At 41.2% G+C, this 27,993-nt stretch overlaps 1 long non-coding RNA gene across 1 annotated transcript in view; it reads left to right on the top strand.

Moving 5' to 3' along the window:
* Positions 1 to 27,993, top strand: part of LOC311436257 — a 150,188-nt gene that overhangs the window by 109,298 nt on the left and 12,897 nt on the right. Inside the window, exon 2 of the long non-coding RNA XR_014692702.1 lies at positions 10,445 to 10,547. This is a non-coding gene — a long non-coding RNA (uncharacterized lncRNA). The remainder of the gene's footprint in view (positions 1 to 10,444; positions 10,548 to 27,993) is intronic.

The following is a 27,993-nucleotide window of genomic DNA, read 5'->3' as shown; positions in this document are numbered from 1 at the left end:
TTGTTTATTACCAAGAGCTTATCAATTAGCTCAGTCAAGACCCAACGAATACTACTGTTTCACTCAGTAAAAATCAATAAGGAAACTCAATAACTCCTTCCAGAACCCAATAAAGAAGCAGCAAAGTAAAGTGTTCACAGCAGATATGTGCAGAGTGCTTTGGCTGAATAGTTTATCTCGTGAAAAAATGTTGTTTTTCTTTTAACTGTAACTACCTACTGAACTCCGCCTGAATCTGCAGATAATTTGTTCCTATCTTGCCCTTTTGTTTTTGCTTAAAAGTGCTGAAATCGAGGTGGCATTTTCGGAGAGGAAATATTTTGATTGTTTAGAAATCATATCTTGAGATAAAGTTTAGGAAATGTGAACAGGTTCCATTTTTGAAGGTTAAAACTGTGCTAACACCAAACTGAAATGCTGTATGGAAGGATGGGAAGGATGAATTTTAATGCAAAAAAGGAAACATTATGCTTTTCAGCTCAGACCAAAACAGCCACCGTCTGCTTCCACTTCCTTTGATGATTCTATAGTTGTCACATTGACCTTTTTGGACATCCATTTTTCATGTTTTATAAAGGGAAGTCCCTCTGGAGTATGTTTTTGAGGGCACGGACTGAAGCTCATTAGTTCTGCTTATGTTGAGGCTAATGTAGCAGCCTTTGTAGTAGACAGCAATAAGAAATTACTATGTCTTGTAGTATGGGATGAAAAATTCAAGAGGAATATATTGGATGATGAGGTAACTAATTCTAATGAAGAAGCAGTAGAGCTTTTATAGCACTGTTACAGCAAGATCAGTTTTCAAATACCATTTAGATCTGGCCAACAATTTTTATTCTTTATACTACTGTAGCAGCTCGAGGCCACCAGCCAAGCCAGGACTTGGTATCTTGTGATGCTGCATTGTTTGTGCACACAGTACAAGACATTCCCATCCCAGATGATGTCCTAAACTGAACAGATAAGACAAAAATACCGAGGGAAGGAAAATATTTGTTTTGGTTTTGCTGGGCTGACCAATGGAGATAGGGGAGAAGTTCAGAGAGACTTTCTGGTTACCCATGGAGTTGCAAGCACAGCCCCGAGGCAGACACTAGTATCTTGGTTTCCAGCAGGATACTTTAATCTTCTGTTTATCCTTCATGTGCAGGGGATTCAGGGCACAGTAATTGGGAAAAGCCAGTGTTTCTCACATTTTGAAATGGTCTAGAGCAAGCATCCTTTTTTTTTTTTTTTTTTTTTTTTTTTTTTTTTTCTCCTTACACAACAAAACAGCTCAAGGCTTGTCAACAATTAACAGTATGAGTAGAAGCAAAAGCATATATTTTTAAAATCTGCTTCACTTTGATCAGATTAGGAAATACTGTCAGGGCAATTAGAGGAAAGTAAGGAAGGATGAAACTGCTCTCGGAGTAATGGAAAAATAATCATCAGTGTGTTGGCCAATTGCATGTCATCCCTGCTGGATGCCAGAGGAGAAACATCTAATTTCAAATTGCTTTTCGGGCCTTATCCTCCATCATGCTCAGCCTGCTTGGTTCCCAGGCAGTACCAACGCAAACCAGAGGCACCCAGAAGGTGCCTCGAGCATCTTCTAGGATCAGCCACCCTGTCATTGACAAGAGCAGCTCACGCACTGGCAATGAGAACGACACAAAGGAGTTGAACCAGCACATTAAAATAAAATGCGTTGAAAAACACGGTGACTAAACAAGATGGCATTTAATCCTGATTTATTAGCACGCTCGCTGCCATGTTTCCAGTCCTTGTTTGTTGTTTTGGAAAAGAGTTTCCTTGGATGTGCTTACACATTTCTGTCTGCATATCATCAGACATCTCCAAAACACAGCTCAGCATCTGGGAGACTGCTAGTGCTCTGGAAAGTGTGCTCATCTCTGGGAGCTGGAGTCCTCTCGATTTTGGAGAGGAGTGGGTGGAGGTTGTTGTGGAAAGACTTAGAAACTTTGCCTTCTTACTCATATCATGCAACTCCTAGAACGCCTGTGTAAAGAATAAAACAGGGCTTATGGGGAGGCCATCTCTAAAGACTCCTACAAAAAAGACTAAAAATTAATGTATTTATTCACTGCAGTCATGCTCTGACCCATGAAGTGAACATACCTTGAACTGGTATGAAGTCTTTCCTCTTCATGGCCCAAAAAGCTGATGGCAACAAGAGTGCTTTACAACTTTCTGTTAGCATTCTTGGGCCCTTTTAACTAACAACCAGGGCAGGAAGACTTTCTTAATACACCTCCTCGGTGATCTGACCGGCAAATTTTTTTTAGCAGTGTTTATTATTTTCTTCATCTTTGGCCTGAGTTGTCAAGAATGATAACTAATTATATTTTATCTCTTTGTAAGAATGGTTAAGGCAGCTCTGCTGTGTGGTTTGACCTCCAGGTAACCTGCCATGGCATGAGATTTGTGCAGTCTTTTGCATGTAATTGTTTTCCTCTTCATTTTTCTGAACGTTTGTATTCTTCTAGGGGGATTTTTTGACTAGAAAATACATAGAACCACTCCAGTTAGGTTTGGAAGAATTTTTGGGGCCCACAAGATGATTCACTCTGAATATCACTGGAAATTCCTTTAGGCTTATCAGCTTTTCTACAGATCCACAACCCTTTTACTGAAACTAATACATAAAACTGCCCTGCCTCTTAGTAATTCATGATCTTTTTTTTTCACCAAAGATAAAAGGTTTTGTTTTGTTTTCCTGAGGTCCTGCTCCCAGATGTTTCAATGAAAACACGCTTTTTCTTATAGAGGATGCTGAAAGAACCACTTTAAAAGCATATTAGAGCAGTGGAGGTTAACAAGGTCTTCACGAGTCCAAATTAACGCCAGAAATGGTGTTTCTGCAGTCTTGTATATCATCATCTTCTTGTGCTGAAACAGTAAAAACTAAATAAGGATGAGTAGATTTTCTTTCTTTACTGTTCCTTGATTTGAAAAGCCTCTTAAGTTTTTTTCTCCTTCCAAATCATTTCTTTTGACCTGTCTAACTAGACAAATCTGGCAGACGCACCCATCTCTGCCTTGGAAGTACTTTTGATGTAGGATCCTAAGCTGTAGTGAAACAGACCTGGCAGCGTGATGGGGGACAGTATGCCTGAAGCTGTCCAACCTTCCTTCTGGTGTATTCTTGAGAAGCCTGTGGTTTTTATTCCCTTGTGGCTTCCCTTGCAGTCCCACTGGGTATTAGTTCACAGCATTTCAAAGGAAAATGTTCTGATTTGAAATACAGTAGTATCTGATGTTGATACTGTAATTGCATATTCATAGATTACTTCAGAGCAGTTTGCTACTTGCCAAAGTAGTGAAATTGTAAGCAAAGATCCCATAAGTCATGAAATTGTCTTACAGTCATACACCATGATATGTGTATGTGTGTTGGGTATTTCTTCACGGTTTACGTTTTCAAGCTTTCTTCTGCCAGTTGAAAGGCAGGTCACTAATGAATAAAAGACAAGGAGAGAATTTCCTTCACGATACAGAGGGCTTCAGGAACCACAACTCGAGCATGAAATATCACTAGATTTGTGATGAAATAGAGAAGTTGGCTGCCAACCACTGTCCTTTACCTACTCCTTAAAAATAAAACCCTCGAAAATGGGACTAGTGTTCCTGGAAAATTAAATAATGCTATCCTTTAATACGTTCTTCCTGTTTTGTAGGCTTGTGTTTAGTTATTTGATATTAAGCACAGAGTTAGCAGCAGAGCAGAGGTGTTTAGTAATGTTAAATAGCTGAATATTTAATGTATCTCTTAGTCCCACTGACCTGTGTGTGCATTTCTGTTGTTGTTGTTGTTCTTTAACTGCTGTTCCACATCTGCAGTAAAATGGGAGAAAATGCTTTGAGAAAACTTTTACATTACTCCTTCCAAAGATAATTTTGTCCGCGTTCCAAGCTTTTGTAATTTAAAGCCAAGCATATGCACTGTCCATACATTTCAGAAGGCAACTCTGGATTAAGAGCCTTTTGGATGAAGTTTTAATGAATGATTGTGTTTTCTCACTGAATCAGTACAGGGAGTAAATTTTTAATCGCTCATTAACAAAGTTAATAGTTTTGAAAATCATTACAGTGTGGTTCTATTATTCTGTTTCTTTTTGCAGTGCAACTAATGCCCTATGCATCATAGTAATGTTTTTCTTTTGGCACTTCCAGCAGAAGTTGTTACAACTCAGAGCTTCCTCTAGGAAATCTGTTATGAACATGGCAATTTAGAAATACTCTGAGATTTCCACGAGTCTTTAATGGATTTAGGAGCACTATAGGCTTACTCAAGGGCCAGGCATTGTAGTGCATATGGGCCCCTTGAGAAGCAGATATATACCTAATGCTGTTTTCAAAAACCTAGCGTCTTGATTTCAACATGCATTAGGGACTGAATCTCTGTAGGCACTCTGTATAACCCTATAAGTTGCCTAGTTTAGTTTTCTTTCCTTTCTTCACTATTTAATATATTTTGCATGGTCCTAGGACCACATACATACTGATGCTGACAAACCGTCTTTTGCCTGGCATCACAAGAAGAGCTTTATTGTTCCACCCAGCATTTATACAGTACTATGTATTCCTTTCTGTCTACAGGCAGCATTTTCCTATTAACTGTGGTTTTTTTTATATATACAGACATATCTTTTATAGGCGGACTTTTTGCTACAGCTGTCGCCATGAAAATCATTCTGTTGCATTCAATTCAGATTGACTACTTCAAGTGGATAAAAAATATCTAAAATTATTTGCTGCAACTTATCTCAGAGAAATGCCTGTATAGTCCATTGCCCACTGAATGAAGAGTATTTATAGCAAGTGTTAGATGACAAGCTTCTTCCTTGCTAACTAGAGCATTACATTCATTGACAAACATTGTCGTGAGTTTGCTTGTAAGCAAACAAATGGCATTCAGAGGTAAGGAGAAGAAACACGAGGACACTGAAAGTGGCTTGGAGAAATTTGAATGCTTAGAGCTTTTAAGCCTTAGGGAAGACTTTTATCCCAACTGAAAATACACAGAGTAAAGTACTATAAAGCACCTGATGGTAGAGGAGATAGATCGTTTTCCCCTACCCGTACTGAAAAGTATGTTGGTGTTCCGAGACACCAAGAGGCAAGTTTAAAACTAAGACACAGATGATTCCCACTGATTTGAGAGCAACGTATGGTACTAAATTAGATAAATTCTGCTGGTGTTATTCTTTAGGAAGGTTGCATGCTGTGCGGGTTCATGCCCAGACTGCTCAAGAAGTCTATTGGTATCAGGAGCAAGTATTTACTGTTTTGCAGATGATGCAAATATTGGAGCCTCTATTCAGAATACCTTGCAGCTTGTGCCGAAATGTAAAATAACATCAGGAAGTTGGCTTGCCCTCTCTTGCCTATATACCCCTGCCAAGCATTGTGTAACTTTGTCTTTTTGAGTTACAAGATCTCTGGGGTCAAGGAAAGCTCCTATCCTGCAGCCCATACCTCTACTGAGTCCTTGAGGTACTGCTGTGGTGGCATTCTATTTCTAAATGATGTTAGCTTGTATTTCCTTGGCAAAGCATCTTGTCTCCGTATTTTATCACTTTACGTGCTTCTTACTGCTTTTACTGCTCTTTCAGCAGTGTTTTTCCTTGACCCGCATCAACTTCTTCATATGCATCTGTGTCATGATGAGGGCTGTCATCCAGGAGATCTTTATGGATGAGATTTCCTTTGTCTGAAAGAGAAAGACCCTGCAATATTCTCAGTCTTGTTGTTTTGCAAAGAATAAAGCCTGTTGTCAATAACAGTGAATTGGGTTACGAAGAGAAATGAATTTGGAGTGCTTTTCTGGACAGGACTACAGGGAATCAAGGTTTTATTAAATGTGTAAATAGGAATTTGTAAGAAACTATATCCACTTGCTTTTACCTACAGATGATAAAAATGTGTTTCTTTGGCTGTAGGCATATTATCTTGCTTGTCAGCTATACACAATACTCTATTAACCATTGTATTTAGGGTTGCCATTCACGCAGTACTTTTGTTCTCCTTTCAATAGATGTATGGGCATAGAATATCTTCGTGGTGTATATGTGTGTAAAGCTCTTTTGTGCTAATGGAAGGTACACGTGGCTGCATTCATGCAAAAAGGAATCATCATCACCTGTTGCTCTTTTATCTCTACTCTCCCTGTAAGAAAAAGAGACCCCATTTATTTAAAAAGGTGACTCTACTTAGAATATTTGCTTATAAAATGGAAGGAGGGAGTCTTGCAATGTATTGCTGGGCAGGGCTTGGAAAGACTGGTCTCAAGCTTGATCTGGGCTGCAGACTTGGCTGTTTACCATTAGACCTGGCTGCTTCTACAGTTGTGCTGCGGTTGCTTAATGGGCTACTGCTGATATGTAATTGCTACAGGTCATGCCGAATTTATGCACACAATTGTAAAATTTGCTAGGATGGACACATGTATGTTGAGGTCAATACAGAGTAAGAGCAAGCAGTGCTCGGATGGAGGCTAGTTAGCACGTGCTGTTTCTTACTGGACATTTAATACAAGGGGAGATTCAGCAGGCTTTGTCTTCATAAAAAATCAGTGAACTGTGCTGTATGCTAGAAAGCCTATTCAGAGCTCTTAGAAATAGCAGTGCTTGGAAAACAAAATGGACTGTTAGCATTGGCACATTCAGCATCGCGGTATTTTTAGGAGTGCTTATTGCTAATATATTGATTCTAATTGGTAGTTCCCACTTTTAATTATCTTACATTTAGTTACAGCAAATGGTCCCCTTGTTCTTTAAATCTAAATAAATTAGTGCAACCATGTGTTTAATGGCCTCTTTCATATTTTCCTTTTCACCAGTGCTGGAGTTAATTCTGCTCGAGCTAAGCACTTCCATGTTTTGTGGCTGTTTACTTATCTATCCTTCTTCAGGAAGTACCACAGTCGAGATTAATGGATTGGCACCATCTTGGTACTTGGGTGATTAATGTGGAAGCTATTTCTAAACCATTAGTTCGTTGTACATGGCATTTTATCTTTGTTTAGGAAAAAAAAATGCATGAAGTGCAGATGCTAACTAGAGATTAAGCAAACTTGATTTATTTTGAAATGTAAATGTCGTGAGAGGGGGTTGCCTCCGAAGGTAATTTCCTCACTCATAAGTGCTCAGTGAATAAAATGTCTCTGTTCTAAGCCCACTTACACTTACCAGTTTGTGAGGTGTCTGTCCAAATAACTGTGCATGCCAGAAACACCAATGTGTGTTTTAAAATTAGAAAAAGCAAACAAAGCAACAATAAAGCAAAACAAACAACAAAAGAAGAAAGGATAAATAAGTAAATAACCCACCACTACTCAAAATGCATCTTTTTTAAGCATGCATGGTAGTGGGGACCCTGAATTATTTGGTATTCAAATTCCGATACAAGGTTTTGTATGCTTCACTTCTGAGTGAAGATATTTCATTGCCGACAATTCTTGTTAACACTTCTTATCTAACAAAAGCTGAAGTCTGTCCTTTAATGCCTTTTTTTTTTTTTTTTTTTTTGGCTGATTTAAATTACATATGTGATTTTATAAAGCCTGGGTAAAGCTTTGTGTTTGAGTCCCTTGGGGGCCTCAGTTTTACTAGGCACAATTTCCTCTGAATCCAGCCAGTTAGTGAGGAATAAATTTTGATCCCGTTTCTAACCGAGCAGCACACGTCAAGATGACCAGCTAAGTGCATTGTGCAGTTGGGAAAGCCTTTGGGAGAAAATGATTCTGGGGGGTACAAACTCCAATACAGATCCACAGTCGCTACTTGCAATATGTCCTCTGAACTTGTCAGGGAAGGCTGGTCAGTAGTGTGATGTTAATGAAATTGGTGGCATAGTTTTCATTTGTGGTCACACTGCTGCTGATAGACCAGTACCAACTGTGACGTCTTTAATGAAGGTTAGATCTCATGTGTTGTGTATTTAAACCTCATTTCTGTACTCCAGATCTATGCTTGGTAGATACAGAGCTTTCCAACAGCCCAAAGAGGTACGGGTAGCTCTAGTCCTTGATCAGATAGGAAATTAAACATACAGAGCTAGTTGATTTGAGTGATGTAGATGACAAACCAACGCCATGGTTTGGAATAGCACTATGAGTTCTGGTCTTGACCCTTAAATACTACTTTTTCCCTTCCATTCTGTGCCTACGAAATATTGTAAAACTTCACTTTATGAAGTTTAAAAATGCAGCCTGGTTTCCAGAAGCATTTATCTCACAGCAGCAGCCAAGGAGATGGGAGGAGTGTGCCATGTAACTGGGGAGAGATCACAAACAACGCCCATCACGGTTCCCCAAGGACAGGCCTACTTTGGGCTTTCCAGGAATCCTGATGGCTCGCGTGTCCTGCACAGCTCTGCAAGTCAGGCTCTGCATATTGCCAGTGAGGCTTCCCCGTGCAGATCTGAGGTGCTCATAGTCCTGGTCATCACGTTTCTGCAGTTTACTCATACTAACATCCTGTGGGTGCGGGCCATTCACAGGATGTGCAGACTGCAGAAATGTTTTACTGTGTCCTACGGTCTGTCTGTCGTGTGTCATCTGAAGTCTTAGTAACCAGAGAGATAACTCTTCAATTGAATAGAAAATAATTTTGCAAAATGAGAGCTAGTGAGAAAAAAAGAAAACTTTATAGCAGAGGAAGATAGAAAACACTGTGATAAAAACATCAAATCATTAATGGATTAATCCATTCATCAATTACTCTTCAAACTCTATGTCAAGTCCTTGTCTTTTGATTTGTATCCAATGGATCAGCATTACTTCCAGGAATAAAGTCGTTTTTTTCTTCCTTTTGCTTTCCTTCCTTTCCTGTCTAGGACACATAATCGATATCTATAAATTTCTCCATTTTTATTGTTCCAATGTAAAATCCGTTTTAAAAATACCTTTAGCTAAGACTTAATAGGCAAAACTTCTCTTTTTCTTCCCCAATGATTGCTGAAGGCATCTTGTTTATCATTCCTGCTCAGCACCAGCAGTGCAAACTTCATCTGATAAGAAAGGGAAGGCAGGTCAGAAAGGAAAGAATGGAGGTTAACAGGAAAGGACAGAAATTTTCCAGAAAGGAAAAGAACGGAGGTTAACAGGGAATGTGCATGATGCGGGCCTGTTGTTTATTCCTAGATTCCAGATTTCAAAGCTAAAAAAGATTATTCTAGTCTAACCATCAGCATTATTAATAGATCAGAGCCAGTAAATCCTGCCTGGAGCCTGTAGTTTGGGAAGAGATTCTCTCTCAAAAGGAGACACTGGATCCTTCTTGAAATGCTTCAAGCAGCAAAAAATCCATCTCATCCCTTAATTAGAATGTGACTGTTAATTATATTCTCTGCTACATATTAGCATGCAGTCCTCTCTGGTGTGAATTCAGCTTACCTTTCTGACAAGTAATCCCACTGTACTGTTGCAGGCTACATGGAGAAAAAACCCAGCAAGCAGCTGTTTTCTCCATGAATGCGTGATTAGGGACTTACAGTGTAATTCATTTCCCTGAGTGTAAGAAGTATTTTTTTTCTTTCACCATTCAGTAGTGGTTGCTGTATATCTCAGCGTATCGTTATATGAGGAAGGGGGACGGTATTTTCTGTGGGCACACTCCTTCATTTATATTGCTTCAATGTGGGAATTTTTGGGGATGTTTTCATGCTGTGAAGCCTGGGCAGTGCCTGAAGGGTGGGAGATCCTTTGTGATGAGCAGAAGGGGAGAGACACTAAAAAGTGAGGACCACTGGGCTGAAGATCGCTCACTGGCATTAAACCCTGTGCTAAAATAGATTGTTACGCTACAGCAGCTTGTATCCTACAAAAACATTTTAGTAAGTGTCTATTTAAATAATCTTTTCAGTCTGACCTTACCAGAGAAATGCCATATGGATGCAGTTAGAGTCAAAAAGTTGTGTGCTCCAGAAGATTGGTTGGTTCCAGGTATATATGTAGTGGCATGGATGTGACTGGATTTTGCAGGTTCTAGATTAGCTATTTTGGATGGAGAATTATTCTGTGCAAAACTCCTCAGAATGTGTAAAAAATGAAAATATAGGAGGAGCTGCAATAAGGACTGGTATTTGTAAAGAGTGTTGTCTGCAGGCAGGTCTGTCAGTTTGACTATTCATTGTCGTGAGGTATGTAGTGTGAAAAGGACAAAAAAAGGCGTGAAGTCTAGTAAATAACAGAAGTGTTTCCTTTTGGTCTGTTCTTTCTCCATCTTTAGTACAGTCTGCAGGGGTAATACAGCCAGACACAGGCTTGTGATCTTATTCTGGTGCCTACTAGCAAGAAAGTGAAATGGCATCACCTGTTCCCTGCAGTATGACGTCTTTATTAGCAGATCACAGTGTTATTGAACAAAAAGCATTTCTGAAGGAAGTTCTTTTATTTATTAAACTAATTTTTCTTGTTGTTTTGTTTTGTCTTAAACAGACTGGGAAGCCACCTTCTCCTGTGCAGGAAAAGGAAAGGAGCTGACAGATTCAACACAACAAGCTTCTCTGACCAGCGACAGCATGGAGGACTAAAAACCCAGGTAAGTCTGTGACAATGTAACAGGTAAAATCGCATTGGCGGGTCATCTACAGCATTTGATCTACGCTTGTGCATAGTCAGATGCCTGCTTCTATCAGAATGCCATCAACTAGATTTAGAAATAGTTTTTGAGTGTCCATCTGGATTGGCAGGGGGCATGTTACTAAATAGACCTAAGTATTGAACTCTCTACCTGATAGAGTTAAAAATGTTTGCACATCTTGAAAGTACAGCCAATATTATAATGAATTACCTACATCTTCAGTGTCCACTTTGTCCTCACTGTGCTTCTTTAAAATCTGGAGCTCTGTTTCTCAAAGTGCTGCAGCAGATACTTGGGAACAGACAGAATGTGTTCTGAAGGACACAAGCAGCAGGAAAAGAAACAAATTTCCCAAACACCTTTTTCTATATTTTTTAAAGGCTATCTCTATTAAAGTAACTGTATCTCAAAATTTTGAGTCACTTGTCCTTCTAGTGGTTGCACAGGTCAGAAAACTGTCCTGTGAGTTGCTGTCTGTCTTGCACGTGAGAGAGAGGCTCAAGCTGAAAAAAAGGCAAAAACTTGCAGCAGGAGAAAAGTTCAGTGGCTACCATTTCTGCATTTAGGGCTCAATGCCTTCAAATAGGGCTTTGTACGCTCATTCTACTAGCACATTTTTATGACTGCCTACAGTGGCTGAGGCAGGCTGGGGTGTTCTGAATCTGTTTGTTTTCATTTCGTGCAATTTCAGTGCCTTCAGCTGAGTCACGTTCTCCATGGTAGCTAAAATGTTATTGTTTTACAGCATGTTTACCAAATTGCAGAGCACACACCTACTGCAGGTCTTTTTTTATGTTGTCTTACAGAGAAAGTGATTTATTTTTTTTTCCTGAGATAATGGTGTTCTTATAACAGACAAAAGTTATTACAGTAGATCAATTACTAGCACAAGCAAATCTGTTGACTTCAAAGCTTGAATTCTTTCTGCTAAATGATGCTCATTACCTTTTGGATTGGTATAGTTTTAACATAATTTTATCAAAAGTGGTTAAGAAATTATTTAACACTCAAAATTTCTGTTTTCACAGACTTGTTTTTCTAGTACATGTTAGTGTTTTCATTGACAAACAACTAACTCACACAGATATGCCTCCCTGTATGTATATCTGTCTGCCTTTGGCAGGAAGACCAGGTCTTGAATCTTCAGTTTTGCATTATAAACCTGAACAAATCTAATCAAAATCAGAACAAAATCATATTTGTGTTTCCAGTTAGCTGAGTGTCACTTCTTTCAAACCCTTTCTGATGAATTTTGAGCAGCTATAATTTCCATGAGATGCTGTTGTTTGTCTGGAACAGTCTGCCTAACTAGCTCACTACTGCAGGAATATGGTAGATACAAGCTGGAGAACAAATGATTGGCCCAGAAAACAAAACCTGAGCCCTGCATTTGCCTTGTCTTGTCTTGCCACATCATTGTTCTGATGTGTGTGTGTATATGTATATACATATATATATATATATATATATTTTTTTTTCTAATTGTATTAATTAGCACAAGGGAAGATACCAATGCAAATATCTCTCCTATTCAATGTTTATCTTTGTCTCAAGAGCCCCATATAAACTTAATTCAGACATTTACATTATTAAAGTAATGAAAAGTGGTACGTGTATCTTGCTATGTCCCTGGTAGGTGAGCACTTGGCTAGCAAACTTCCACTTTACAGATATCCACTCCAGGGAGAAATATTTAAGGCCAACTACTGAAGAAGACACTGATAAACACACAGTAGCTGAGCCATACCGGAGCAGTGGATTTACACACATACTCAAGCACTTTCCCAAATAGAGATGTTGCCTTAAAGCATAAACCTGTTCACTAACTGAGACAAGATGTGTGTGTAGTTACCCGCAACAAAATGGAAGGGATGGCACCATTGATGCAGGATTCTGCTGGGGAGGAGGAAATCAAGTTTAAAAATGGACATTTATTGCATGCTGGAAAAGAAAAAAAAAAAAAAAGAAGAAGAGGGATCGCAAATATGTGCATGTCTACATGTGTACACTGACATCTGGCTCTAGAACTACTACTGTTCTTTATGGTCAGGGTTTGGGTATTAGGGGGTCTAGGACACATGATCTATGTCTCAACTGTGAGCCAGGCTCTGTTCATTGCATCCCAGCTGAGAATTTGACCTACCAACTTTTAGACTGAAAGGGGTGAGTCCCTCACCCCTCTAATTACAGCTGTTCCACTTTGAAAGCATCTCAAATGTTCCCTGGAACAGGGAGAGCCTGTTGTGTGCTCTGGCACATCAGGTCATTCCCAGTTCATACCATTGAGAACCACTGATGAGAGTTTGCCTGAGAAGGGACTGCAAGCACCCATGTGAATTCTCTAGCCACTTTACTTGTATGACTGTTTGGTTTGCTGTCTTGCGTCGCATTAATATTTGCAGTTTTTATTCAGCTCAGTTTCTGCTCAGATTTTTCCTCTGTGTAAACGAAGCAGGAGTTACTGCAGAAATTGTATTATTTCTGTTTGAGATCTGCTTCTTGCAGTGGCAGCTTAAGTAATGTGAATTACCTGGAAAAAGCAAGGTTGTGACAGGACGCTTAAGGGCTCACTCCCAGCCTGAAGTGAATGAGTGAGTGCACATACGCATTTGGGGTGTGAAATACTGTAGGCTTATAGCGTATGCTTGTAAGTTTGTATAAGACATACAGCAGGCTTGCCTGGATAATAAAAGGTCTGAGATTTTGTATGTGCACTAACAGATGGCTCTGGAGGTGTACCATGGTCTCCTGGCTCTCTCTGCAAGAAATTTCTTGTAGTGCTTTATTCTGCATCAGAGTTGTGGTACCACTGGGGCTATAAATCCAAACATAAATGAAAAGGGGATGTGGAGCAGCTCTGCACCATCACTTGCTGGTCCCTTTGCTGTAGTGGCTGATGTCAAGTCACCATCCTGGTAATTCCTTCCTCTCTCCACTATGCATATCCAAAGGCAGTCCTTGTCAGTGGCCGCATGATAGATCTTCTCTTTGGGACACCAGTTCATTGCTGTCAGTCTCCCTGCGCAGGCTCTGAAGGTAGTGTTTCACAGAATCACCTCGGTTGGAAGAGACCTCCAAGATCACCTGGTCCAATCTCTGACCTAACACCAACCAGTCCCCACTAAACCATATCACTCAGCTCTACATCTAAATGTCTTTCAAAGACCTCCAGGGATGGTGACTCAACCACTTCCCTGGGCAGCCCATTCCAGCCCTCCATTTGTTCAAAGCCATTATTCCTAGTTCTTTCATGGGTAAGGTTAGGTGGCAAAAATACAGGACCTAGCAAATTACAGCCCCATCTACCTTGTTCCACATGTTCCACATGACATTTTCCAGCTCAGGCTCTAGCCTCTCATCAGTGTAACATAAGATCCTGACAGTATCTTTGGGGATCAGTGTAGAGGTCAGATGCTACAAAGGAATGTTTAAGTAGAAAAAAAAAAAAAAAAAAAAAAAAAAAGGCCAGATTGTCAAAGACAGCAAATGATTATTGTTTTTTCTTTTTATTTCATGATGTAACACTCGCTGCAAAATACAGTACAGACTGCAGTAGCTAGGCGTGGGTCTGGAGAATGGGCAGCCTGTATGCCTGCGTGTATGTGCCTCTTAGGGAGTCAGGTCAGCTGCATCTCAGGTGGACTTTGTTGGGTCTCAGCTCACGTTCCAGCAATCTTCAGATTTATATGCAGCTCTAGGCCAAGGAAAATGGGGGACATGAAGCTGGGATGACACATCCCTTGCTGTCCACCATTCGAGCTCTGTTTCAGGATGCAAGACGAGATGTGCCAACTGGCTGCTGGGAGTGGAGGTGGGTCTCTGTGGCAGCTGGATGGGAATCGGGCTGTGGTTTTGATTTCCCCATCCTTTGGAATCAATCCAAAGAGAAGAAAACTGCTGCAAGGAAAGGCTACACAGCCATGTGGCCACTGAATTAAGGAGGGGATGAAGGAGTGATTAGTCAGGACAGAGGAGGGTAAAATAATTCTGTGTGCACCATTGAGGCTGCCGTGTCATCTTGTTCAAAGAGTTTTGTAGGATTGTGATGTAGTACGTTTGCACTGGATCTCAAGGAAAACACTTTAGGGCCATGTTGTAAGTATGGTTTGGAAGTCCATGTAATCCATTGCTTACATTTCTGGTATTATGCCAGAACATAGGTACTCAAGAGATGCTTCTGCAAAGCGAAAAGATAAAGTTATGGAACCTCTTTTAGAAATACATGGGGTTGGTCAAGGTGGTGAGATTACATTTAACAGTGTTCTCTTTCTCAATTTGGAAAGACTGATGAGATCATTTCAGTGTGAATGGCTTTCCAACAGGCAACAAAAGGAAAACAAAAGTCAAGTTTACAAGAGATTTATGATTTCAGAAGTAATTATAAGGAGCAGTACTAAGATAGAGCACCTAACACAAAGTAACTGAATTGTCTCAAGAGATATGTATAACAAATTCTGTCAAGAATAATTAAGGTCACCAAACATCTTATACTGAAAAATCTCACACAGAGAAAAAAAAATAGAAAGGTTCTTGTAGTCATTAAACCAATTTCAAACCTGAAAGATCTTATAAAAAATAATCCCAACAGGAAAGGAGGTAAGAAAGAATAGGAATGAGATACCCATAAGGCAGAAAGTTACGACATGGAGTTTGAAATCTCTGGTTCAGGGTCCCTTTCGTGACTGCCAGAATGAGCCTCTCTTACTCATGTCAGAAAACTGTTTACCAGAACAAAAAAACACATCAGATTCTATTAATGACTTAATGGCACTACTTCTGGGAGTGAAAATTCAGTATTAAAAAAATATGAGAAGTATTGGAAGTTAAGTTTCTGTCTGCTATCTCGACAGCCCTTTTCTCACCTGGAGTCAGAGACTGTGAGCTGTAGCACCCCTTTCTCCTACCCCTTCTTCATAAAACATGCTTGGAGAATCTGAAGCTCCTTTTTACCATCTGGATCAGTGCTGCATGTTGGCTAAGAGGACAGGGGCAGCTGCCAGGGTGGGTGAGTCAAATTCCCAGCACCATTACGGATGCAGAGTCATGTTGAGCAAGCAAGTAGCAGCAAGCCCCCCGCACTTCGTTTTTTCCTTTGTAAATTGGAAGTTGAACTATTTACCACCTTGTGCATGTTGGGTGTGTACATAAGGAAGGCACTGTGTAGATGCTAAATATCTCCACTCAGTTGCTTAGCTGTAAACATTAATAGGCAGGAAAGCTTGACTCGGTGATCTAATCTGGACATTAAATCAACAGGCTCGCTGCTGGTAGCATTAAAATGTGCACTCCTTTAAAATCCTGACCTTTAATCACACACATTTAGTGGGTTAAATGATAACCTTTTTATGTCTAGAAAAGACTTGGGATGATCTAGATATTAAAATTCCAAGTGGTGTCTGCAGCAGCAGCTTTTCATTCAGCTTAGCAGGTCTTCACCTGCCTCGGCTGACGAATACATCCTTCTGCCAAATAAGAGGACACCATGCATATCAAAGTGGGAAAAGAGTCTGACAGTGGTGGTAAGATGCTTGCATTTAGGAGGGAAGAGTCACTGGATAGCAAAAAGCCTCACCTGAATTGACAAGTTAGAAAAAGAAGTAGAAGGATGTAAAAGACCATTATGGTGGGCTGTGTTGTGCTTGATCGTGTTATATTTTGAATTAGGAAAGGTCACAATCTGGTATGGACATTTATTGATATTTTCTGGCATTCTTGCTATTAAATCTCTTTCAATACATCCAACTTGCGCCTGTTCCCGTCAAACTTGCTGTAGCTTTCAAAATTCACCTAAACAGAGAAACTTCTCAGATGTGATCTGAAGAGGATCTCTCAGTGTACGTTCATACACCAAGCTAAAAAGGATGCCATTTAAAAAGATCTGACCATTGCTTTGATAAGAGTTGGAAGGGGAAAAAAATATATATATGTATATATTATTATCATAATGAGTTTGCTTAACCATGAACAGAGAAGTGGAGCCTTTTTCTGCAGTTGACTCCCATATTCTATAAGTAAAAATCAGAAGAAAAATGTGGAAAAACAAGGCTTGCAACTGTAACAGTGCTGTTTCAATGAAATAAATTTCAAGGGCACATTTACATTTTGATGCCATTTTCAATGGAAAGGTGTGGAAGCAAATAGTTTGTGCATGTCACTTATGTAATGCTGAATTGCTTGTCTCAATGAGTTAAAACATTTAATTTTCATGCTATTTCATTTAATTCCATTGAGGCTTTTGTACTCTAACATTCATTTTATGCTAAAAAGCTCTATGTTCGCTTTTATATTGCTTCAGTGTTGATTTAAGACATCCTATTCTCTCTTTAAACAAAACGGTTCAACATTATCAAAACACAGCCGTTTGGTATTTCATGAGAAATCTCAACTCTTGTACTATTTTATAATACACATGCATTTCAAAATGTCAGAAGATCCCACTGAACAAAAGTATTTCCTTTCCAGTTCTGGTGGAGAAATTGCTTTTGGACTGTTACAAGTACTGACAGCATGCGTTATTACTTTTGCTGGGTGGTATTTCTTCATTATGTCCTCAGTCTGAGTTCTGTCTAGAACATGTTTAAGTAGTCTTAATGTTGGTTTTGTATCACAGTTTCTTTAAATGTACAGAGAAGAAGTATCCATTACTCAGTGCTTCAGTGGTCACGACATCACACCATCTATGAAGGTGGTGGTCCATGACCTTCTAAAAAGGCATTTTGTTCAATTCCTGTTCCTATTTTCCTAATATAGCATTCATTGCTGTTTTCTGGGCGGCTAACTACTATTTCTATTCACAGATCAAATAGCTTTTCCCATTAATCAGCCAGCTGGGCTCTCTGTTTGCTAGGTATAGTCCCTTTTCTTGGAAAGGACTCATTTTTATCACTTATCTAAATGATTCCTCAGGAAATCTGGGGTAGATATGGGGAATGGGTGAGTTATAAGCTACTTCAGGCAGTGTAGCCAGCAGGTGATACATACCCTTTCTCAGGGAACATGACCCTTAATTCCAGTTGGCTTCTGTTGCAAACCTCTCATCTTTGTGAACCATGCCTTTGCTGTAACTTTGTCTTGGATAAACCCAGTCAACTGCCTGAAGCTTCTCACCGTGAGGCAGGTGATTTATATCCCAACTCCTCCCAGTAACTCTCCTGCACTCTCTTGAAGACAATCAGAGAAGCATGGAGGTAGGGTGGAGGTTAAATGCTTTATGTTATGCAGCTGTGCAGGAGCAGATGTGTTGGTAGGCCTCAAGGACTGGCATGGCCAAGGCTAGAGCTGGGACATCTCAAGCAGTACTTTTTGATTGTGGGGACTGGGCATTAACAGTTTCAAACAGCCTGATGCCTTGGAGTATTGCATTTTGCAAAATTCTTCATATAGGATTTCTGACTGAAGATTTCTGTAATGGTTTGGGTTTATGGTAAACAAGAACGTAGACTTCTTTCCCTTGTGTTTGCCGAGAAGCCAGCCTACAATGGGGAGTGCTACAAGTGTGCTTTCCACCTTACTTCTTCAATATTTGCAATCCATAAACACTTTCTGACTCGGTGAGATACATTTTGATGGCATGAGGACTATCAAGAAAGAATCCGCCCTCCTGTGTTATTCCCAGAGCGGGGAGAACAGGCTCTGAGAAATGTTGCAGCTTTGTTTTTGCCAAAGCTTACTCGGGGCAATACAACCAGACAGGCTGCTGATGAGATGTCTATCTACGTGTCTGAGCTCAATCAGATAGCCTTTTCCCTGTGTTCCTCTGGTGAACTCCTCACTAAGCCTGCATTGATGCATGGTGGGACGTAGCGGAGGGAAGAAGAGTGGTTGGGAAGGTAACAGTGCTATCACCGCCTAACACAGAATTTGCCACCTCTCTCTTTTTGTCAGAGGCTAAGTACTGGGGATGTTAGGCTCTGTCATTGTTGGGAAATTGTTTTTCCATTTACTTAATGCCCTAAGAGCTCTTAGAACTGTATCGACCCTCTGTGAGGGAAAACTAAGGCTGGTTTCCCTGACTTGTCCCTTTTTCTAACAAAACAAGCACCCAAAAGGGTATAGTTTGTTAGAACTCCAGAGGACACCATGGCCTTTACTCCTGAGCTTTTGTGTAGGAGTAAAACTGAGTTTAAAAAAAAAAAAATGACAAAATAAGCCTTTCTAATGGTGGTGTTATGGAATCATTTGCTGTCACAGTGATGCTATCTCCATCAGCATGTTGGATACAGGCAAAGTGTTCCTTGGCCACGCTGCTCCAGATCTTCCATGGCACATTTTCCATGGCAGATGGTCACGGCAGAGCTGCGGACAGCCAGGACGAAGAGAAAACATGCTGCCCCCCAAATCACAATTTCCAAGGCTACAAAACGGAGAAGTACAATCAAAGGCATGGCTGTCATTTGGTGACACTGGAAATGTTTTGCTAAGTGTTCCAGTAAAGATGATACAGTAATGGTGTCACATTGTGCATTTATATGTCACGGTGCTTTTTACAGTAGCTATAGACTTGCAGATACACTCCTTGATAATCCTACAATTTTATCATCAGGGAGTGATAAGCTCTCAGATATGAAAGCTGATGTCAGCATCTTCTGCCACTTTGATCTGCGTGAGTTGATGCCTTGAAAATTAATGAGAACGCTACATGTGAAATCAGAATCAATCTGCTGTGGAGTTTTTTCCCCTCTCCGCCTTTCCAGGAGTGCTGGCAGGGGGAGGAAGGGGGGGAGAGAGACATGCGTTATCAAATTTTAAGCGTGGCAGAGTATAAAGGCTGTAATCTCATCTCAGGATTCTTATGGCTTTAATAAACTCTTCATGCTTCATTCTTGCAGTTTACTGCATCATAGGGACCCTTCTGCAAAATTGCGGCCATAAATTTTTCCTTCTGCTGGACAGATTTTACTCCCTTGCTTTGGTATATATGTCATCCTGCTTTCAGCAGAGTCAAGACATGACAAAACTGATTAAACATTTGTATTACCTTTTCAAAATAGATAGAGAACTGCAATTTCTTAGGTGGAGGGAAAGAAGGAGAAGGCGTTGTGGGGTACGGTTCATAGGTGCTTCTCAAACACGCAAAGAAAAGTAAGACTCAACTCCTGCCACCTCTGGGGATGAAAATTCTTTGTCACTCAATCTAAGATGGGCAAAATATGTTTATTACTACTGGCATTTGGCAAAAGGTATTAGTCAATCATCCAAAAAAGCATTATTGTCCTGCCATCTGCTCCCACATCTGCTTAAGTCCTGATGGCCCCCAAGAAACTGTCTGCCGTTAGCAGTGATCCCTAAAAATAAAGTTCCTTTTACAATGGGTAAGCGAACTAAGTAGACCACGTTCTCCCTTAAGATGGTCTTCTGGCTGAGGCTGCGCATTAATTATGTTCTGGTTTGGCAGCTGTAATTTGCAGTGATTATTTGCCGGCTCCTGCTGGAGGAATTTGTGGGGTGGAGCCTGTTGCAGTCCCATCGTGTTTCCATCTCCCTTCTTTGTCTCGGCATGGCCTTGACTCACCCTGCTGCTAGCAAAGCTTTCCCTGTGCGTGCTGCTGACGTACGTGGCACGAGGCTGGTGGTACCGATGGCTGCTGACACCAGAGGTGGTGGAGCTGGCTGTCGGGTGTGCCACCTTCGTGTCACTGCTCCTGTCACTTCCCCAGTGGAGGCAAGAGCCATGCTGCAGTTTCCTGGTCTACACAGGTATTTTTTGGAGGCTATTGTTCTTCTGAACCTCTAAGGCACTTAAGGTCCTGCATCCCCATTTCCTCCTCTGGCAGGAACACAGAGGCACTTTGTTCAGTTGCAGGCATTTTATTCAGCAGCAATATTGTACTGTTTTTGTCAAAGGGATGTGCTGCCATGATGTTAAGCAAAAGGAGAAGCTCTCGCATATGAACAGAGGGATGTTTTGGGAGTAAAATCCTTTTGCTTAGCAAAATGATCCCTGCTGGAAAGAGCCTCTGACCGGCAGGTAGGCTCAGTTACTTCACAACACAGCAGATGTCAGGAAAGGGAGGAAACCAGCCTGCCTAAAACTTGAGATTTGAGAGGGAAATCAGTTAATTTGGGGCTGTAGGCTTAGATGGTTTGTGCAATGTTGTTGCGTGTCCACGCTTCTCCTGCTCTCAGTGATGACGATCGCTGAATGATGGAGCTGCATGGATGGTATACGCACGATGCTGGGGAGATAACTTTTCCAGCTTCCTTCAACTTCCTTTCCAGGAAGGCAACCCCAGAGCTGCCAAGGGAGAGAAACTACAGAGTGCAATAGAGTCAATACAGCTGGCGATGTATCTGCTCCCGTGACAGCTGTTGGTGCACACAGGTGAGCTAGCATCAAATGAACAGCTGGAAATGGGAGCAAGCATCTCTGGGCACACTCCGTGTGTGGTCAGGTTGTGCTCTACATTACATGGAAACTGTACTTACAATTGGAAGGGGATTTTGCATTGTGTCCTCGTTGCAAACAGTTTTGAGCAAAATGTCAAATCAGCATTGAGACAGGGGGGTAGGGTGACATTAGTAAAACATTTGCTGTGTAATGTTTTGGCCACTAGGAAATGCAATAATTAGAATCTAGCTCTTTGGGGCTTGGGGTTGATGTTTTGTTGTTGTTGCTGTTTTTTGAGGTGATCAGACGAGTTTTTAAATGGACAAAGGCATTAAAAGCTTCATGCCCATCTTCCTAAGGTTGCCAAGTAAGCTGTAAAAGAAATAGGGTATTTTTCCATGACAAACAAACAAACAAAAAAACTGCTTAGTGCTAAAACTTCAGAGTAGGAGTGTTCTTGTTTTTCTCCTCTTTCAGGGACTCGCATTCAAATTAATCGTACATAATGTATTGAAGTCTTTTTTTACTGATAATGAAAAATAAATTCAAGTAATCATGGTGCCTTGGTATAAATGTCACAAAGTTTGAACACACAAGTTTATAGTTTCAAAACTCAAAGGTCTTCCGATTAAGAACTAATTTTAAATGTGTAGCTATCATGCTGGTTTCAGCAGGTAGCACGTCTGATGGGATGCAGTACATGAATTTAAAAAGCGGTTAAGATTTATGCATCTGCATTACCATTGTCAGAAGAATCTTGTGTGGTTTCTTTTCTCTTTTTTTTCTCTTTCTCCTAAATGGCTTGTGTTAAGTTCTTAGATTACAAAGAAGGGGAAGTAAAGATACTAAGACTTCAATATAAAGACAAGAAGAATGAGACAGAAACATTTCATAGTTCAAGGAGGATTGTAAGATGGATGGGAAGGAAGCAGGATAGACAATTTCTTGGATTTTCTTCCAGCCTTATTTCCTGTGATCTTGTAAATCTGAGAGCTCATTCTGAACATCCATATCCATGGTGGGACCCAGTGTTGTGTGCCGGTGGGGGTGTTCCTATAGATTAGGAGTTTCCTGACCAGGTACAGTTGTATTTGTGCATGGGCATGACTTGAGGATTGCTGTCTTCTCTGCTGTAAATGAAGAGCAGCATTTAAGCCCTTCTTTTTAGCTAGGTTTAACCCATTGTAGAACGTGCAGCTCAACACAGCTTTAGATAGTCAATTGTATTCACAGTGTTCCTCGAGCCTCTGTCCTTTGGTAAGGAAATGTGAAAATTAATTCAACTAAGAGCATGTTCTTTAACAACTTCCCACTTTATTATTTTCTTGCTGTTAGACTGTGTAAGAGTTTGAGGCATGCATTTTTCTACAGTGACTTTGCTCAGCTCCTTACATAGCTATCCATGAGGAGCACTTGTGCAGTGTGTTGCACTCCTGGTCTGTAGAGCTCACTGCTGTTTGTAATCCAAAGTGCTGATGGTGGAACACAAAGTCCTCAACAGCCTCTGTGTTGCCTCCACTAAAAGCCCTGTATGAGATCCATGCACTGAAAAGCCTTTGACAGTCTTTATCACGTCTTACTGATGTTGTGCCTAACAGGTTGGAGAAGAAAAAAAAAAGAAAAAAAAAAAAGTTTGAAGTACGGAGCACCAGATTTTCATTCTCAGTGGGTATTAAAAAACAAAATGAAGCTTTACAAGGTAGTTATTGGATTTAAGAAGAGTGGTTTCTTAGGAATTCAGAAAGCTAGCCAGGAAATTGGTATCCAAAAGCTACTTCAGAAAATCTGATTCCTGTTAGATTGCTAAAAAATGCACCAGGAAAACTGAAATGTCCATTTCGGGCCACTTTCAATATTTGAAATTTTAGGGAGCTGTATAATTACCTAGCAAGCTAATTTAAGAAGAGGTTAAGGTAACCTGTACCTCCAGATCTTTCTATCTCCTCTGGACAGGGCCCCCCAAAGAACTGATATTTTCACAGAGATGCTGTGCTAAAATAGACCTAACTGAGCTGTGGAGCAGAGCCTGCCACCAGCACAGCCAAGGTGTAGTTTTCATGAGGAGCCTGGGGCACAACCAGGGCAAGGAAATGCAACTTCCACAAGCCACTTTGGGGATCTCAAAGGAGAAAGCAGCCACTGTAGCTTTTTTTCTGCCAGTTTTAGCCAGGCAAGGACTATGCTCATTAACCTTCACATCGCATTGCAAGGTCTGTTTGCTCAAGACTTTGCTTGAAGGAGAGAGGTTATACGCTGAGCTGATTTGACAATAAAAGCATCAGTGTCAGTTCTGCATTCTTTTATGAACTCGTAATGTTTTAAATTGAAATACATTTGTTCAGAGACTGCCACGGGTATACATCCATCACAGAGGAAAATAAAGTATCACACTATTTCTGATTCACCAGCAGTTGTACCATCAGAGGCTGCTGATCTATGTCAAATGTGCTACTTAATCAGGAGGAACAGGGGAAACAAAATTTTCACAGACACATCCTCCTTGCATTGTCCCGCGGTGGAGTTTGCTGCATTTTCGAGGCAGTGGATTCCTAGCCAAAACCTAGCTGATTGTTGGAAATCTTCAAAGACATCTAGCACAGCTCCTTGCCAAGCTTCTGCTCCAGACCTGTTCGTACTCTTGTGCCAAATATCGCAAGAGCCAAAGGCAGGCTGCAGGTTTGGTAGCAGTTTAGGCTATCTTCTTTTGTTGCCCCATGTTATTGCTGTCATTTGGCTTTTGCTATTTTTTTATTATTTTTTTTGTCTGTTATGCCTGTTCAGCTACTTAATCTGTTCTCACTGCAATGCTACAAGAAACAGGTTAACCCACACACTAATGTTTCAGTGCAATGCTGCAATTTGATAACAATAAACAGAAGCTTTTATGAGGCTGTAAATGTCTCTTCCATTTATAAATATTGTACTATAACTGCAGGCTCTGGGGTTATCACGCAGTCAAACCCTTTATCAAAGCCAAATATTTCCTAAAGTACCACTCTTAAAAATCTTTTGCAGGCATTAATGTTTCATTAGTTCTCTCAAATGAGTCTCTATGGGAATCTGGATGGCAAGTAAAACCTACCTCTAAAACATGGGAAAATTAACTGCATTTTTAATTCATTTCTTCAGGATTTACTCCACATGGCTTTTGGTGGTACATACTTGGTATTCCAAGTGAACCGTGCAACTTCTCAGTTTTAAGGTCGGCAGTAAAATCAGTAGCATTAGATCTATGAATGTGCACTGTACAAACAAGTACTCAAGCCTCCAGACAGGTTTCTCGCCCGTGTGCCCATCCATCCCTCCATCTCTCCCTTGATGTTCCATGGAGAGTATTTGTGCCTACCCCAAGCATGTGTATACCCAGCAGACCGTATTACAAAGCCTGCCAAAGCTCCAAGTACAATTATACTACTTCACAGCACCCTGCAGGGACAGCTCATTTCATCTTGAAAAGCATGTCCTTCAGCTTGCAGCTCCTCCTTTGCAGGATGCAGCTCTGCTGCTAGTTCCAGACCTGTCTCATTTCTACTGAGCCGGGGAATCGCTGCACTGCGTGGGACCAGCCTGTGCACGGGCAGGTCTGTGTGTGCCTCTCTCCAGCCTGGCACCTCCTGTCTCTGCTTAATGAGCCCAAATTTCCAGAAAGAGGTGGCCAAACTGAAGTTGCACCCATGGTGCAACAACCAAAGGAGCACTATCCAGGTATTTAACCTCTTCACAGATTCTCAGGTCAGTACCTCTAGCCTTGTGAAATAAGTATCCTCAGATCCTGTTCAGTGTTGAAGTGTGAGTAAGTAGCAACCTGTTGTTACTGCACAGTAGAGCAGGGCTTTGCAATTCATGTGAAAAAAACTGATTTTGTTGCCTGTAGTGACTTCATTTTTTCTGGTTCTTACACGGTCCTTCAAGCAGTGCTTAATGCTGTTTGTGTAGCTTGTTCAGTAGACATTTCATATAAAGATCAGCAAGAGCGCGGATGGATGAGACTGAACCTGCAGTGTCCATTTCACGAGTGACTGACAGTTCATCCTTTCTCTGGACAGGATTTTTTGGGACTGATCTGAAAATGTGTGAGGTGAGCACCTGCAATCTATAAGGCCTCTTAGAAACACAAACAAAGGCAAGCACATGTGTGCTTCCCAACCTAGTGTGGCAGGCACTGGAGGGAAGAGAAAGCCTGGGGAAGGCAAAAGCGCACCAGGGAGCCGAGTCTGTCCTTGGCAGTGATTTTGCCCATCATTATACTTCCTGTCAGCATAACTGCAGATTTCTGCAGAACGCTGATGCCCGTCTCATTCATGTCACTTCTTTGTTATTGAACCGATTGCAAATGTGTTTATCGATAGTTCCCCAAAAGCATTAGTAAACAGGGAGTCAGCAACATAAGGGTTATGTAACTGTTGGGTCTCCCAGGAATCTGGTTGGATGAATCTACTTGGACCAAGTCGTCTGCATGATCTGTTCCTGTGGTCTGGAAGAAACTGTCCAGACTTTGCTGGAAGGAGAAAAAAAAATAATAAAAGTTGTAGAGTGAAAAATACCAACAGGGATAATGAAGTTATAAGAAGCAGTGAGACTGTGTGGTGTCATTGCTTTATTTGAGTTACATGCAGTCTTTGGTGTAGTCAGCACAAGGCCATGCATCTATCAGTGCCTGGTGTAGTAGGCACTCACTGGGTGGTGTTGAGTATCTCAGAGAGTGGAGTCTCAGCAGAGGAGCTGAGCACCTCAAGAGAAGTTGTCAGTGAGTTCCTGGTGACCTGTTGGGTTCCAATGCAAGAAGCTGTCTTCTGAAAGTAGGGTGTAGCCAGAGATTGAGAGAACTTGTCTTGTTTCCAGGTACAGAGTTATGGAAGCTGTTACGTGAATGGTGTGTCCAAGGATGGTTGGGAGCTAAGAAAGGTTCAGAGAAAAGCAGAAAGCATTCATGGTCTAGAAACCTGTTCTTTTTTGAGGCACACCTATGCTTATTGCGAGCTAGCTTAACTCTTGTAATTTGATTATCTAGCCTGCAAAAACCTACCTGTGACAAATCATTACAATAGGCCCACAAAGGTGCTTTACAAACCTGTGTGCTGAAAGCATTTCTCCTCAGCTATTATACGGTCATTTGCAGCGAGTATAGAATTGGTGAATTCACTCCCCAGGTTCTCCATATTTCTTTTTCTCACATTTTATGAATTTGCTGTCTGTGGCAGTGACAAGACACCTGCAAATACCTTGCAGGAAAGTTATTCGTCATCAGTGCAGGCAGTTTGAAGGCATAAGAAAACAGCACTTGGCAGGAATTTTTTTTTAATGAGAGTGGTTTTAAGGAATTCGATGTGAAAATTGTGAAGGGATTCTTTGCAAGTGCCTCCAGGTTTTCAGTTGCTTTCCTGTCCACTAATTAAAAAATAAATAAATGCTAATTTTGAATTCATTTTCCCAAATTCAGGGCCTTGCTGATTTCACTAGAGGCCTTTGCCACTCAGCTTCTCACCAACAGGAACCACAGGAAGACTTCAGAGCTAGGGGAACTGTAGTTGGGATTGTTGATACTCAAAATCTCCACCAAAAAAAGGCATCGTAAAAATAATTGGCTGGAAAATGAAGTTGGCCAGAGAGAGTCTATCAATAAAGTGGGAACGTTGAACAGGGAAGGAATGACTAACCCCAAGTTGGGGTAGATGATCCATCTCTTCCCATGACATCTCTCTAAAGCAACTGCTTGTGCTCATGCAGGAATTACAGGGTCAATGCAGAGATTATTTGATATTGATCTTCAGCCTGCCTTTATGCAGATCATAAGTCTGTAAAATTAGAGCGGTCCTTGCAAATTTATTAAAATAGCTTAAAGCACCTATTAATCACTTTGGAAACGCAGGTCAGAGACTGTGAACTGGAGCAATAAAGCCGTAAGCCACTACCAATTAGCTGTGGAGTTTGCACAGCAGGGCTGCTGGGCTCCCTTGCGTGTGGGTTTCCCAGCCAAGCACGCTTACTGTTGCCTTTTTCCTAACTAAACAGGGCTGCTGGGGCTCCCCAGATCATCGCCGTACCCCACCGTCAGCCATTAATTCTCATTAAGGAGGGATACCTGTAGATTATCACCAGGGCAGTCGTATAAATTATTAATATCAGAACCAAAGCGTGCCAGATGTGAGAAATGGGAGGCACTGGAAAAAGCCATGGGCATGCATCACTGGTCAGGGGAGCAACAGGGGCTGGCTCCTTATCTACACAGGACTAGTGGCTGTGCTGTCGTATCCCATTGCTCCTGATAAAGGAAGAGGTCACTGCCGTGCATACTTGCTGACAGAATGAGGTCGTCGACGTTATCCCTGATTAGCTGAATAATGGTTGTGACAGCTTCTTCATTGTCTTGCCTTAGAAATGACAGTTTGTTTTCTATCCCCACCGACCTTTTTTTTTTTTTTCCTTAAAGGGAACAATGCTTGCAAAACAGGTCCCGAAACTAAGCTCTGGGGGGCTGGATTTATATTTATTTATTTATTTTATTTTTCTTTCTCCTTGTGAAAGGATAATGGGAAGAGGAGAAAAAAAAAATTAGCGGGTACCGTGGTGGCAGGCACCCCGTGTATCTAGCAGTGTGCCTAAAGGATGCTGCTCCTCAGGTGAGGCAGGCAAGCAGCTCTTGGGTTATGCTACCAAGAGGATCATAGAAACAAGCTGAGTTAAAAGCAGTGCTTTTTTTGGCAGGGGAGGGTGATTGTCCCAGCAGCTCTGCTGTCACAAGTGGTGGATCTGCCACCCTGCAGGGTCTCAGGGGCACGTGGTGGCTGGAGATATATGCTGCTCCTCCTGCCTCTCGCCGGGGTTACGTCCTTGCAGCAAGGATCACCAGACAGCTCTCCCCGTCCCTTGAGAAGGACGATGGCAGTGCCATGTCCCCAGTGCATCTGCCAGAGCCCTCAGCTGGTCAAACTGGGTGTCACAGAGCCAGGCAGCTCTGCTGCAGAGACCCCCAGCTGCAAAAGCAACCCTTAAAGGGGAAGGTTTAACTCATTTGCTTACATGAGGAATTTATTGAGTTTGTCTTAGCAAGGTAATGTTAAATCATTGCACTGGGGC

The sequence above is a fragment of the Aythya ferina genome, assembly GCF_964211825.1.
Source record: "Aythya ferina genome assembly, chromosome: 4".
Classification (NCBI taxonomy): Eukaryota; Metazoa; Chordata; class Aves; order Anseriformes; family Anatidae; genus Aythya; species Aythya ferina.
The sequence above is the reverse complement of the archived record's forward strand: the minus strand, read 5'-3'. Positions and strand labels throughout refer to the sequence as shown.